The 15,743-nt window shown below is 35.4% G+C and overlaps 1 protein-coding gene across 6 annotated transcripts in view; it reads right to left on the bottom strand.

Moving 5' to 3' along the window:
- CCSER2 (coiled-coil serine rich protein 2) overlaps nt 1-15,743 on the bottom strand; it is a 67,657-nt gene that overhangs the window by 33,850 nt on the left and 18,064 nt on the right. The window lies entirely within an intron of this gene.

The raw sequence follows: 15,743 nt of genomic DNA, 5'->3' as shown, positions 1-15,743 counted from the left end.
TACAAACAACAATCATCACACATCTAGTAATACGATACAGCAACAGTGCTAGTTGAAATAAAGATGGATTAAAACATTTTTGTGCCTCACACCTACGGAATACTTCAGATTTTTCTTTTCATTAATATCCTGCCTTCCCCCCAATTGGAAGCATCTTAAAACAAAATTATTTTGCTCACTTAGAAGATGTTCTATCCGATTATTTTGGCTCTAGTACCATTTTACCATAACATTGAAAGGAAGAGGGCTAACCTATATGTTATTTTGACTTTTTGGGCCAACCAAAAAAATATGCTACTACCAGCACTAACCTCTGCTGCTTTTTATCTTTAAGATTGTGGTTCTCATAAAGCTGTTTCTAAATTAACTAACAAACTGTCACAATGCATGTGTGTGTATTAATAGTTCAAGAAAAACGCAAAGAAGTATGATAGTACTACATGAAATTATACATATTACGTGTAGTTAGTCAGGTGCATTAAAGGACTGTAGTCAGGGCAAGCCAATTCGGTGTTAGAAAGGCAAAAACTGACCCTTCTTCCTTTAATACCAAAGTAGGAAAAACTCAAGAGTTGAGGGCTATAGAATATTCAACTTATGGAGCAATCATGCTGCCAGCACCACGCTAGTGAAAAGTTATATCAGGCAACAAAGTGTGGAAGTTGACCAGAGAACGCAGAATGCATTTTACTCATTTACTCAAAGAAGGCTAGACTTATTAATACTAAATGATTACAACACAAAATAGGTCTAAGGAAAATTTTAATGGTTATGCAGCTAACTCTTGAGCTCCATTTTCCATATCCCACAAAAAAAAAAGCCATAGTTTCAAGGCGCAGAAACAAATTCAGGCACTTCACACCTGTACCTTTTTTTTTTTTTTTTTTTAAGAGCAGAAAGGCAGTTCTTTCTTAGGTTTAATAGCTACACCTACAGATGATATGTGGGACCAATATTGAAAAATTTACCAAATATAAAGTAAATGAAGTGGTTTACTGATTATGTCACACTGGATAATAAAGTGATTGTTAAATACTTAACCAAATACTTCCATACGGGCTATCAACACACTGCAAAACAATACTCACTTATAAAGTTATCCCTTTGTGAGAGATGCATAGCTGAAAAGGAAGAACATCGACAGGAATGTCTACACTGCTGCTCTACGTGTTCTTTAGCAGTCTTCCTATAATGTTCACAAAGGACTACTGTATTTTATTACAAACCATAGAACCACAACATCAACCACGTTGGAAAAGACCTTTAGGCTCATCAAACCCAACCATTAACACAGGACTGCCAAGATCACCCCTAAACCATGTCACTAAGGGCTTCATCTACACACTTTTTTGAACACTTCCAGGGACAGTGATTCCACCACTTCCGTTGGGAAGCTTGCTCCAAAAAGTGAAAAAAGCTAAGTATATTTTAAGGTTTTTGGATATTGTGACACACAGAATACTAAACATTCTACAATTCTGCCGGGGAAGTTATTTATCGACTTACAAGGGAGAGTATGAGATGAAAATAGTTAATATGCACTTTGTAAAGCGTGAACACTATAAAGGACAGATGGAATACTTGAGATAGAACCATCTGGCTTTGTCGTATTTCAAAGTCCTACCTGAAATATTTTGTTTACATACAGCATCCCAAGTATTTACTAGAAAAAAAATAAATGAGTAACAATAAAAAGCACTATGGAAAAGCTTCACGGAGAAATGGAAGGCAGTTAAATGAAATGTGGATTGAATGTCTGGGAGAAAAAACTTCCTGGAAAAAAATTAAATTAAAACAACAAGTAGTAAATATATACAGGCACTAGAAGAATTTTAACTAGTATGTATTTTTTAAGCAATCCTGCAAAATATAGGTGTGCTTGAGAGGTAGCTTTGGTTTTTTAGTTGACACATTGTTTCTATGTCATGCTTTGATCTTCCAAATTAGTACCAACAAGCATTATTTTCTTCTATTGCGGGAAAATTAACGAGCATGACAAATTACAAATAGTGGCCACAAACATCTAGGGAAGTTGAAAACATTTGCTATTGCTATGCACAATCATTAAAGCGAGTACAACATAAAAACATAGCGTGTCAGAATGTAAAATAATAAATCTAGATAAGCCACTTCACTATCTTTGTATCACAAATTCATAAGTCTAATGATGTCAGAGAAAGTCAGCATTTGAGATGCCACACATTTTTCTGTCAACAGAACATTTCATTATGCTTCCCTAATTATACATTCTTGCACCACACTGAAGTGATTCCATGTGGAAAACACAACTGTGAATATAAAGTCTTCGTAATAGGTAGACCACATGCAAATTCAATTTTTAGTAATTCCCAATGTTATCTACTTGGAAAACAGAATGTAAAAGTACATGTCAGCAACATCATCTGGAGATCACTTCAAGATAAAGTGGTTTCATCAACAGATCAGTACATAAACCCTGTATTTTCAGACTTCCATTGTTATTCTTGCTACTGTATAATGAACTGAAGTTAACTACACAGCAGTAACATTGTTAATAATATGTGCTGAACAAATTACCATCATGAAGTGACTCTGGGCAACAAGCTAAAACAGACCAGGAAATAAAATATTCATAAGTGCATCAGCTCCAGCCCCACAGAATATTACGTTTCAGCAATTATTAAAAGTTACAGTAAGAGATGAATCCTATTTTATTTGTACAGTTGAAAAGAATAATGTATGCTATAACGGCATGTAACTTCACAAGGCTGATATAGAAAAAGATTTTCAAGATGGCACAATCTACAATTGGGACTGTGAAATCTTAAGTCAAGCTACAACGCTGTTCAAGATCTCCCTCCAGAAATTTTTCAGGTTAACAGAGGTAGTAGTGCTTTGTTCTCTTACTGCATTAGAGAAGAAAAAGCATTAGGTGAGAAACAGTTTCTGTATGACTAGTGGCATAAGTAGTCATATATACTGAGCAAGCAGAGAACCTCAACAGCAGGTAACACTTGCACTGCGTAAAGAGGTGAGAAAAGACTAAACAGAGGCAAAGGTAAGGCTGGCAAACAACTACACCACACTTTGAAAGTTTATTTTAATGTCCTGCAAATTCTTACTGTAGTGACTGCCCTCAGGTGCCAAGTCTTACCAAAGGTTAATCAAGCACATACCAGCAGATCACCTACAATAGCTTGAGGGTTTTTTTTGCCTGATTTGTTGGATGTGTAGCATTCAGAACATGTTTCTCAAGATGCAAAATAGTACTAAGCTCTGAAGACAAAAATCTTAATAGCCAATATAACTTCTACTTGAGTTCATTATGATGGACACTAAGAATATTTTTTAAAAGTTCTTTCTAAAAATTCCTCAGACTACATGCATAAGCTCTCTCTTCCACTGAACAGCAGTATTTTTCAGCCCACCAACTTACATTCAATTTAGCTTAAAAGTCCTAGGCAAGATACACGATCCTTACCTTTCGCATCTCTTAAGCTAAGTATATAATGCAACTAAAACTAAATTACATGTCCAAATTAGAAGGACAGATACTTACATTTCCTCCCTATTAAACCTAAAAGGTGTGAACTAGTGAAAGTTTATAACACAACACATATTACATTAGAATTAAAAGAAACAAAGAAAGTTGGGCATTGGATTAGTGCAGAAATGCAAATCAATTCCAGACAAGCAACCCTCAAAATTTCAGAGTGTTCACAGAACTGAGAAAAGCCTAGTCTCAAAATACCAATTCAGTACCCTTCTTTTCATACCAAACTACGCTATCTTGCTGGAAAAGAAATTGCAGTGAGGTAGTCATGAAATGTTGGTGAATATTTGGAACAATATTTTACCTTTTTCCACAATTTAAGATCTCAGACCTCATTAATTTATTCTACCTTTACAAAATCGGCTGTTAAATTAAAAAATATAATTATTTTGGTTACCAACTTAGTGAGTTCGGTCTTCATTTCAATAATAATAATGCACTTCTGAAGCCAGTGGAAAATGGAAGCAAAAGCTCAGATGCAAAGTATTTTGTAGTGATTAAATTGAATACACATTTGAATTTCTTCAGTGTGGTTTGCTCTACATCCTAATTTTTTCAAGCCTATATGCACAATTTCTTTGACCTTTTAATTCTTGTTCAAAAAAGACTAAAAGAGCAATGCATGTAGATCATTTAATACAGAAGACTGTAACTCCTTAAAAACTACAAACAACAATATTACAGGATAGATATCACCACTTTGGGAAGATGAATGAAACTACAGAAAGCACATCTAGAAGCTCAAAAGCTGCCAGCAAAAGATAATGTGGGATCTACAGCATCAGTGTATAAATAACTTTCCAACACACCTAGTTTTGATGTTAGCATTCATACAATACTCTCCCAGGTTATGGACAATGCATTTATAGAAGCTTTATCTGACATTAAGGTAATCTAATTTATTTAAAAACTTCACTGTTAAAACTGGATGGATATTATGAAAGATAAACATGCTAGGTTATTTCCAGTATATATCTGAAAGTTATTTACTTAAGAATACAGCAGTAATTACAGGTCACTTTGCTGAATGACAGCACATTATAGCATGTTCTATTTATTTAGTCATACTTTAATCTCTTTGCACAAACAAATCACCAGTAGGTTAGCTCAGACTTCAGACTTGTAGTTATTCTTGCAGTACCACACCGTATTCCTTTTGTTGAACACTTATTACAGCAAGTATCAGTAATGACCACTATGAAATTAAGGTTATGACTTCCATTAGTTATAGGGGCTTTACTTATTTTGAACATTCTAAGGCTTTACGGACAATGTTTTATGCTTATTTTTTTCCTACATCTACCTTGAGCTGATTTTCAGTTTTTAGTAATAGGATAAACAGTTTCTTTGAAAATGTTGAAAAAGGAAATAAAGCCATTTGTCCACACAAAATTTTTTCTTCAGTTGTTATGTTAAAAAGATCTAATGGACACAGACTAGAAGAAAGCTTGACATATACGTTTATGACAGTTAAGCTAATTAACATATCAGAATTTTAAGCAATGGTTTAAAGAATGACATTTAAATTGTCATAAAATAAAATTATATACATATAATATATATATAATATATAAATTAAAATAATATATATATAAAACTCCATGAATAAAAGCCTTTTGAAGATATTTCCACCAGAATCTCCCAATTACCAGCATTATTTTTACAGGTCTTTTGGATAATTAGTACATGAAACAACATTTTAAAAATACTATATTACATGGGAAAAAAAAAAAAAATAAGAAAAAAACCTAGCATCTCTGTATTACAACAAACTGTTCTGTAAATTTAGAAAAGCAGTTGTCAAAGTCACTAAATCATTTAAAGCTGACATGTCTTTGTGATATTCCATAGGGGAAAACATAAAAAGTAAAAAAAGTCAAACATCCAGGCCAGATGTCACCTCCATTCTACTACTGAAGAAATCCTATTTAAATTAAATGTTTGGTGTCTATGTCAGCATGACAATGAAGCTATGATACTGTGTTTAACAGGAGTATGATGCTATGGCAATAAGTATATTACCACAAACTTAACAATGTTTATTTCACATAATACCACATAGGAGAAAAGAGTAATCAATGTAATTTCTTCAGGGAGATCAGGGGAAGCCTTCTGAAACAACAGAAGATGTAGGAGTTGACAGTGGGATATAGAGTCATAAATCCCAGATGAAACATACTACTGCTTTATCATTAGTAGTCATGTCTCTGCAGCTGTTAAGATCTCCCAGCTGGATACTTCTAATGTGAACTTTGAACACTACAATTAACATGTAGTTGCACTTACAATGCCTTTTATTTTCTACAAGAATTCATTGACTTGACCGAAAGTAGGGATCACTGCAGTGAGTTGGCATAATTTAGGAAAAACAATGAAAAAATACTGTGTTTATATTATTCTCTGTGCTTTAACATTTGAAATTAGAAGAAATTGTACTATTTTGCATCTGGAAGTGATCTGTGTCTCTATAGCGTCAAAGTGTATTACAAGTCTTATGCTATACTGAAGGGGCATTGTTTATTTCAAACATGCTTTTGCAAAAACTTAGATGTGCTTTATGCTCAGAAAAAATAACAGTTTTAGATGCATGAAAGTCCAGACATTTTCACAGCCCTTTACTATGCAGTTGCATATGCTGCATGCCCTATGCAGAGGTGCTAAAATTTACAGATTTTGGATTTTCATTAAAAAAATAAAATAAAAACAAAAATCTATACACACACACACACACACACACACACACACACACACACACACACATACACATATTTTGAGGAGGAAAAAGACCACAGAAAAAAAGCTCAAAAAGCATAAGATAAGCATGAACAAAGGGAAAATGTGCCCAAAAAACTCAAGGGGCAATTGAAGAATTTGAGAGCACTATAGAAACTAAAAAAGTACCTTCTCAGGTACTTGAAGAATGAAAAAATTAAGTAGCTTTTAAAATTAAACTCCAAACAGACTGAGTCAGCCATCTGGAGGGCAGATAAAAGATGACTGCAAAAGTCAAATATGACTGAAGGCTGACAGAGAAGAGGGAGACCTCCAGGGTCTTTGTCAATGCTTTTTTCAGCATTTTGCAACAGCCCAGGTAGAGAAGGAGTAAGGAAAGACATAGGAATTCAATACAAGTCTCCAAAAAGGCAATGTTAAATAAGAACTGAACTGTTAAGTGAAGGCAGAAAACAGAAGAAAAAGACATAGGAAAGCACATAACATACTCTAGACTGAAGAGAAAAAAAACCCACTGTAACAACAAAGTCATCAAAACAGAGAAAACCACAGAGGTTAAAAGAGAGAGCTCTTCAGGATACCAAAAACTGGTTAGGAAGGGAGTTATTTTAAACAGTGTACATTGCAAGTCACATTAAAGATAATTAAGCCCAAAATCCAAGCAAGTATTTCATCATTTTGTTCACATTCTGTAACAGAAGGTTGCCAAGACAACAAATGCAACAAACTGTTCTCAAAATCAAAGATATTTTATGTTTTACTATTTGATGTAACAGTCTTAAATACCTATTTACTATTCTTAAAAAACACTGTTATAGAAGCATTGTGTGTTCTACCTAGGTTTACTGAATGTAGATAGTAAATTATTAGCAGAAGCTATTACCCACTATAGTTTAAGTAGCAGCTATGCTTGCTGCTTTGGTTTTAAAGTGCTTTTTTTAATTACAAAATCAGCCATTAGACTGAGTCAGAAATCTGAAATTTAACAGCATGATAGAAAGAAAACCAGAAATATTAAGCATTCTGTTAAGACTTCACCAGTTCATAAACCACAGCACTTTCCAAACATGCTGTGCAAGTTAAACCCCACTGCTACAAAAAGTATTCCTTCAGTGCCATCTAGCCTTTGGTAATGAACCTGCAAAAAAAGAAATAAGGTGGGGGGAAGCATGTTGACTATCTTCCTGCAGAATTCCAGGAAAAAAAAAAAAAAAAAAAAAAAAGAACTTTTTCTTAAATAGGCAGAAGCTTTTTAGCAGGAAGTTTTCCATCTATTATCGAGCACAACAATAGAAAGCCATCAGCAGTAAGCATAAATAGTAACACAAAAGTAGCAGAGGCTCAGGAGAAAGTCTTTTCTACAGATTGCTTCCAGTCTGTTTTCAGAAAGTCTACCAATATCAGAAGTTAAGCATTACTTTTACAGTTTGCCTAGAAATAACTGAACATTTTACACTATAAAGCAATATGTAATTGCTACACACCCCGCTGTCAAAAATAATTGAGAATGATCCTTAGTCCACTGACTTGCAGTTTTATCAACAGTGTGAAGTTCAGCTTAAAGGAAAATAGGCTTCAAATAACTCCTGCTGAGAAAGAAACCAAACCATAACCTTAAAATTCAGAGGAACATCATGGGCATGGCTGCTACCAAATCAATTCTGTTTCCTCTGTGTACTTAAATTTGAATTATACCCCAGCTAGGTTTTTGGGGTAATGTAAATAAGACTTGCTTCACAGGATTAATGAGTTCTATCCTTATACAGTCAGCTTAATATACTAGTTTCTAATTAAAAACAAAACAATCCTCAAATAAAAAAATCCTTATGAAGTTTAACCATGCCAAACACAAGGTCTTACACCTGAGTGGGAGGTAATCCCAGGCACAGCTACATGTTAGGCAGAGAAGAGATTCAGAGCAGCCCTGCAGAGAAATACTTGGGGGTGCTGGTCAATGAGAAAATGAACATGAGTCAGCAGTGTGTGCTTGCAGCCCAGAAAGCCAACCGTATCCTGGGCTGCAACAAAAGCAGTGTGACCAGCAGGTCGAAGGAGGTGATCCTGCCCCTTTATTCTGCTCTCATGAGACCCCACTTGGTATATTGTGTGCAGTTCTGGTGTCCTCAACATAAAAAGAACATGGATCTGTTGGAACAAGTCCAGAGGAGGGCCACGAGGATGATCAGGGGACTGGAGCACCTCCCATATGAAGACAGGATGAAAAAGTTGGGACTGTTCAGCCTGGAGAACAGAAGGTTGTATGGCGACCTCATAGCAGCCATCCAGTATCTGAAGGAGGCCTACGAGGATGCTGGGGAGGGACTCCTCACTAGGGACTGCAGTGATAGGACAAGGGGTAATGGGTTAAAACTTAAACAGGGGAAGTTTAGATTGGATATAAGGAAGAAATTCTTTCCTGTTAGGGTGGTGAGGCACTGGAATGGGTCGCCCAGGGAAGTTGTGAATGCTCCATCCCTGGTGGTGTTCAAGGCCAGCTTAGATAGAGCCTTGGGTGGCATGGTTTAGTGTGAGGTATCCCTGCCCATGGCAGGGGGGTTGGAACTACATGATCTTAAGGTCCTTTCCAACCCTAACTATTCTATGATTCTATTATTCTATCCTACAGCTTAACTACTTTTGAGTAATTCTATTTTTACCAATCTCAAAATGAACTGCTGCTACCAGCAGAAGCATTCTGTCACCTGCACTTACAAAACTATATTCTCACTACATTATCCTGACACATTTCAATATGAACCAAGAATACAAGAAACCCTCAAATGCTGTTTACTGAGAACCACCTCATATGTGGAAAAACAGTGCTTTGCTAAATTTCGTGTCTCAAGAGGGATGACAGTTATAACAGGCTGCAGTTGATATTAATATGGCCTCAATGCAATATTAAGTGTTCCTGAAAAGAAGTGCTTCCCATACATAGAACTGTAGGGACACTAAGACTGAAATTGTGTGCACACATTTCATCCAGAGGGACCAAAGCTGTATGTATTAGTACAACTGACCCCAACATATTTAAAACACTGCCCCTCTCCTAAATTTCTGATGTTTCAGAACAAAAAGCAATTTGAAAGATTCAACACCAATGCTCCTATCACTTATATTTAGGTAAAAAGAAAAATGAAACTTTATTAAAAACACCTAGATTGGCACACAGTTACCTGTAAAGTGTCCAGAAACTCAGAACTTCCAGATGTATGTGTCAGTTTGTTTTACATACTTTTAAGAAAATGTTTTTCCTGTTTTATACTCATAACTTTGACAAATGCTCCAACTTCAACACTACTGTTCTCTTTGAGCACGTTTACCTGCTCACTATGGTTTGAAGATTTTCTAGGAATAATGAAAACAACGTGCAAAACTTAGAAGTTCAGCAATAGAGTTAAAAAAAGCACACTAGAGTAACTCTGAAGTCCTTCTGCTATTGAAAAAGCAATGGTACTTGTTAGAATGAAGAACAAAATTTAGAAAGGAATACCTTTAAACTTACATTAAAATTTAACACTTAATATGCAGTTACCAACTTATCCAGGAAACGCCACTTACAAGGTGATGAAAAGAAAGAAGCTAATTTCTACCAGTATTTATTCTCATATTTCACACACCAACACATCAGCTATTGCTCTCTCCATCTCTCCATCATCCAAATTCAAAGCTGTCATTAACGGCTACCACAACTGAAACAAAGGAGTACAACTGAACTTGCCTTGATTTTAGCAGCTAAAACAGCATGAGAAGATTTACTGTGTCATTTCTGAACCAAGCAGCTTTCAAAGGCATATATGCTTTCCGATCCCAAAGCAAAAGGTAAATTGCCATAAAAGCTTGTTCACAAAAATGTCATGCTTCTCAAACCAACATCACAAGAGGTTTGTGCACTGTAATACAGTCACATAACCTCTTAATAGTATTTGAGAGCAGGGACACATATATCACATAAGACAGAGTCAGAAATGCCATCTCATTAAGTAATTCAGTTACTTACTACCTCCCATTGCTGCAATAGTTAAGCTCTGAAGTTGAAGACTACAGCAGCAATGGAAGGGTTGCGGCTATTTTCTGAAGACAGCACCTCGAAATCAGTTGCTGCTTTCATGCCTTTTCCTTTCCCTGCCACACGCAGAAAACCATCTGCCAGCAAACTCTTCTGAAAGACTGGTTGAGGAACCCTGCTAACAGAATGCACTGAAACAAGTTTATACTCTTAGTTCTGTATTGACAAGTAATAATAGATTTATTTTTATTTTTTTTACATAGCACTTACAGTTTCATACTTAAAAAAAAGCTTAACCCTGGACACATTAATTAAGAATCCTCTCCCACTAATTTAGTATGTCCACAAATATCTGCTCATAATGGAGACTAAACACAAAACTGTGACACTGACTTCTGAGGCTTTGAAATTGGAAGCAGTCTATTGGTTTTCCTAATAAAGCATTTCAGTCATAACTGAAAGTTTTTTAGAAACTAATGATATGGAAAACAAATGCCAGAGATTTTTGTACTTATAAAGTTGGAAAAATAAAAGCAATTATATAAACTTAATGAAACTGTGAAGTCAGAACAGTACAATTTAAGAAAGCGTCATTTTTGTCAGATTCTGGAATATGGCATTAAGATGTTGGGACAAAAAAGCATGGAACTTAGATATGATCTTATCAGCTTAACCAGAGGTTACCATCAACACCAGCTTCAGCTAAGTGGCACTAAGATGCATGCCAATAAAAAACACCTTTCAAGGCTGACATCTGTATGAGATTCCAATTCCAGAACTACTGTATTTCTGAGCAGGAAGTGAACCACTTCATGACTTTTAGAAAACAGAGTGAGCCAAAGCTCTTTCACAGACATCCTAAGGAGAAATGGCAGCTTACCAAGACAACATATTCACAAGAAATCCTTTAATATTACAAGTAAAATTCAGACATGCTGTTTGCAGTTTTCTAGAACACACCAGTGAAAGCTACAATCTCACAGAAGATTTCATGGGCTACTTCAATGTCTCTTGCCAAGAAAAACCTTGGCCTACAAATCCAAAAGTCAGGCTTTCAGGTAAAGGAGTGTGAACAACCAATTACTCACTCTGCCCTTCACAGGACAGGATTTCTGTGATGATCAATTCAACAAATGAGCGGAAGCAGAAAATACAAAACTCCACGCTGCTATTCCACATTAGTGATGGTATGTGCTACAGAGCTCTGTCCATAAAAATGGTCTCCAGTATGCTGGGCACAGAGGGAAATGTAGAAGGAGATACAATACAAACTACAGGCTGACACTCTGAGTTTGCTCTTAGTCACTTCCCAGAAGGTTCAGATAATTTAACTTCTACAGTGAAAAAAGTCTTCATGAAAAACTTCGTAAGACTGCAGCTCATTTTCAGCCTACAATTGCATTCAAGCCTATAAAAACTGCTTTTAATTCAGAAGCATTTTGTGCTGAAAATGCTTCCAATGGCTGTTACAAAATCTAAATAGCACTGCATAGAAACTCAATATTTATCTGTCCGGAATTAGCATTGTACCATTTCCAAAAAAATTTCAACACTTCCATTATATACTTCTATAAAAAATCCACACTGGGCAATACATATCTTATCTCAAATGGCAACCTCTAAGGGGTTCACACTCCATAAAAGTCTCCCAAATGCTACTTTGAAATCAATCCTTGTATATCTGAATAGCTGTTTTATTCCATACTTTTACATTATCTTAAGCTTACCTGCACTTGCATTTTTATTACAGCTGTCACAAATCTACCCAAAATTTTAAGAGCCCAGCCTCTCATAGAAGAACTATGGCTTAGGTATTAACCCCCTGAGGAGGATGTGCAACTAAAGAATAGTTAGAATACCTAGAACACTTCACTGTAAAGTAAATGTATTGGAAACACACACAAGTCTGAGTTCACATAACAAATAATCGTTTGAGAAATCAAACTGGCAATTTAAAGCTTACTATAAAGTCATTTTGAAAAGCGAATTATTAAAAATATTAAATATTAAGGTAATTAACACAGTTAATTACACAATTTCTTACACAGTGAGAAGTCAGTGATTGAACTAAATAATGCAAGTTTATTTCCTTTTTAAGTGGAGCAAATTTCAGCATATTTCACTGTGCGTACCTACACTTCACAAACCAGAAAGCATTTTGCCCAGTTTCAAAAATTAATTCAGAATTGCCCTTTCTCAGGTTTCAATCACAAAGGGGAAAAATAGAATAAAACAGGATTATTATGAAATTTAAAAAATTACCTAGGAAGAAGAGAAAAATGTCATAATTTCACACTCCAGACATAATTCTTGCCACATGTCAAGAAACAACAAAACAGATTCATTCCAATGAGATCCACATTTCACTCCAAGGGTAATTAAATTCTCAACAACTAAAGCACATCTTCTCTTAAAACCAGATTTCAATTATTACTCCAGAATCCTATATCCTGATAATTACATTGATGCTCACTCTGTATATACCCAAAAAAACTTGTTTTATTTATTTCAGTAAATAAAAACTCATATTGTTACCGAAGCCTACGGTAACAAGGAGTCAGAGGATTCTCTTTAGTCTTTTTCTAACACAGGGTCTTGTTACAACCTGATAAATGAGGGAACACTCAAAACAGTTTCCTGTTCTAAACCTATCTGCCCAAATGATACTGATTTAAAGAAAACCAAAACAAAATAAAACCCCAAACACCACAACCATGTTCTCTAGAGTATGAAAGAAAGAAGCCAAAGCTACTGGAATATTTTCTATCTGAATTTTTACTTCTTGCAAACTATTATACACTAGAAAATCATAGTGCCCTTAAAAATGAACATACCTGAGAATAGTGCACACAACTGTATTAGCTATCTTATTTTTTATGTACATGAGAACTTTGACTTTCCAGAAATATTCAAAGCTTCACTCTGAATCAAAGTTCATATATAAAAGTTCATTTCTTATGTGTCTACTTCATACAATGGACAGGAGAAAAACTAGATCAAACTCTGATACAGCAAAAGAGCTTCATTAGTCATCAAGCAAAGGAGCAATGAGACTTCAATTAAGATGCATGTTTTAAGCTACACTGCTTGTATGCATTTTGAACATCCTTCCAGACAAAAATAATGAAAGCAAAAACATAGCAAGGATGATACACTATAGTACAAATTCTCATTCTAGGAAAGAAGAAAACATTTATTTCCCGCTTTCTGAAATAAAATTATTTCAGTCTTAAGCAGTTATTACAAAAATCATTGTAGAAATCAGACATTCAGTCCTCCAGATGCGCAACTAACAGACTTCTAAGGGAATGCTAACCCTCTCAGCTGCTAACTGAACAGGCACAAGCAAGCAATATACTAATACAGTCTTGCCCTCCAATGAAATTCATTTGTAGGAAATAAGATCTCAACCCTGACTTCAGCCTGGCTCTGTAAGTCAAAGTGTTTGGGTTTTTTTTCATGAAGACAGTAGCATTACAATCAAGAGCACAATTCAAGCCTAGAAACACAGAAAATGTGCAGATCCACATTAATGTTTGTTCAGGTTCTTTCTGGTTTCTGGTTTGCTTGTTGGTTTGGGTTTGGGTATTTTTTCCCTTTCTGTAATCAAACTGTTAATTTTGTTTGCAAGGCTTTTTTGGTTTTGAATAATGGCAATCTAAGATTTGATTACAACCACTCAGCAGCAGTGAAATGAAAAAAACATTTTAATTATAACCCTTAACTTGAGCTGAAGATAGCTAGTGACAGAACTGATGAAAGCCTATATTAAAAATTAAACACAACCAAAACAAACACCAAAAAAACACCACCAAAAAAAAAAAAATCACACATACAGAACATCGGAAACTCTACCTCACATTGTTGAGCAGCTTCCTGCCATGAAACAGTAAAGCAGTTCAGTGTTAAGAGTATGTAGCTGAAATAGAGAACATGAGCAAGCAGTACAGCTAAACACTGAGAATAAGTTTTGACAAATACTGTCTATGTCAGTGGCTTACAGAGCCATCACAATTGCTCTGCTAAGCATCAGTCTTCTCACACAGAATTAGCAGAAATTGCACCAGCAATTTGGTGCTCAGCAGCAAAGACCAGTTGTTGAAAGAAATACAAGGAATATCAATGAAATGAAATGAATGTTTGAAGACTTGAAAGTTCAGTTCTTAGAATGTTAACCAATTGAGTTTTGCCTTCAAAACTGGAAATGAAACAGAAGTAGGGATAGTGGAATAAGTTGTTTTCTGTTACACACACACACACACACACACACACACACACACAAATCCTGACAAGGCCTAAAAAAAAAAAAAAAAAAAACCAAAGCAAAACAACAAAACAAAAACACCCCCTCATGCATCATCTTATGAGGGGTTATTAAGACCTGCATAACTTCCAAGCCGCCAACACTGGATTCTGCATTTGGTCCATAGCTGTCTGGTCAGTGCGTGAAAAACAGAAGGACTGTCCTAAAAGAGGCCTAATTTATTTTATTTCCCTACACACACCATGCCCTTAAAACCAAGCTCTACTGAGAACTAAGACACCTGCTTTTCTCCTCCCTCCACCCCCCCCAAAAAAAAGGGGAACAAAAAGACTGAGTTGCCAGCAAGCTCCTTCCACCATCTTCCTATTCTTGTTGTCACTCCAGAATCCCAGTTAACATCCCTCTGCAGAAGTTGCCTTTTCAAAACTGGTCAAAACATCCCTAAGATTACCCAGCAAGAGCTGCACTGCCGTCTATGGAAAAATTTAGGAAAAGCATGTAATATTTGCTGATATTAAGGACAATACAGCTTAAAAGTAACAATATAACAGTAAGATGGAAATAAGAAAAAGGCTGTTTGTGCATTAACCAATATCAATTACTCACCATCTAGTTACCTGAATTCAGCTACATTGCTTCTACTCACTCCAGCCTGATGCCATGAAAACTCTAGAACCAACTATGTGTTTTGCAGATTTCCCTAGAAACATTAATTCCAAGGGGCACTTAATCTGGCATCAGCTCAAGCACTCAAAATTCTCAGTTCTGATGCTTATCAGCTGGATTTCGACAGATACTAACTGCTTTTACCCTCACCGCACTAGAAGATAGGAACCACATAATTTGATCACGTATCTCCCAGTAATCAAGGCATCTGATGTGCTGATTATTCTCAATTCCTGTAGTTCTATTTTTTACCTACTGTATACTTACTGCATGTAGAAAAAAGAAAAAACAAGGAACAAAAGTTACATTAACCTACATAAGAATATAATTCTTCAGATATAATGACTAATTGCATCAGAAATTCCTCTGTATCTTCAGATTAAAAAATATAACTGTTCAAACTTTAGGCTAAAGAATTTAAATGTATCATGCTTTCTACCAAAAACAACATGCACAGGGAACAAAAAAAACTAAAACCAAACTCAACCAGCACTAAAAGCCAATTCAACAAACATTTCAGAGCTACAATTTCCTCTCAA

This window comes from Neopsephotus bourkii, unplaced genomic scaffold, assembly GCF_033783945.1.
Source record: "Neopsephotus bourkii isolate Nb327-2 ecotype Australia unplaced genomic scaffold, CSIRO-AGI_Nbou_v1 NB_1634, whole genome shotgun sequence".
In the NCBI taxonomy this organism is placed as follows: domain Eukaryota; kingdom Metazoa; phylum Chordata; class Aves; order Psittaciformes; family Psittacidae; genus Neopsephotus; species Neopsephotus bourkii.
The sequence above is the reverse complement of the archived record's forward strand: the minus strand, read 5'-3'. Positions and strand labels throughout refer to the sequence as shown.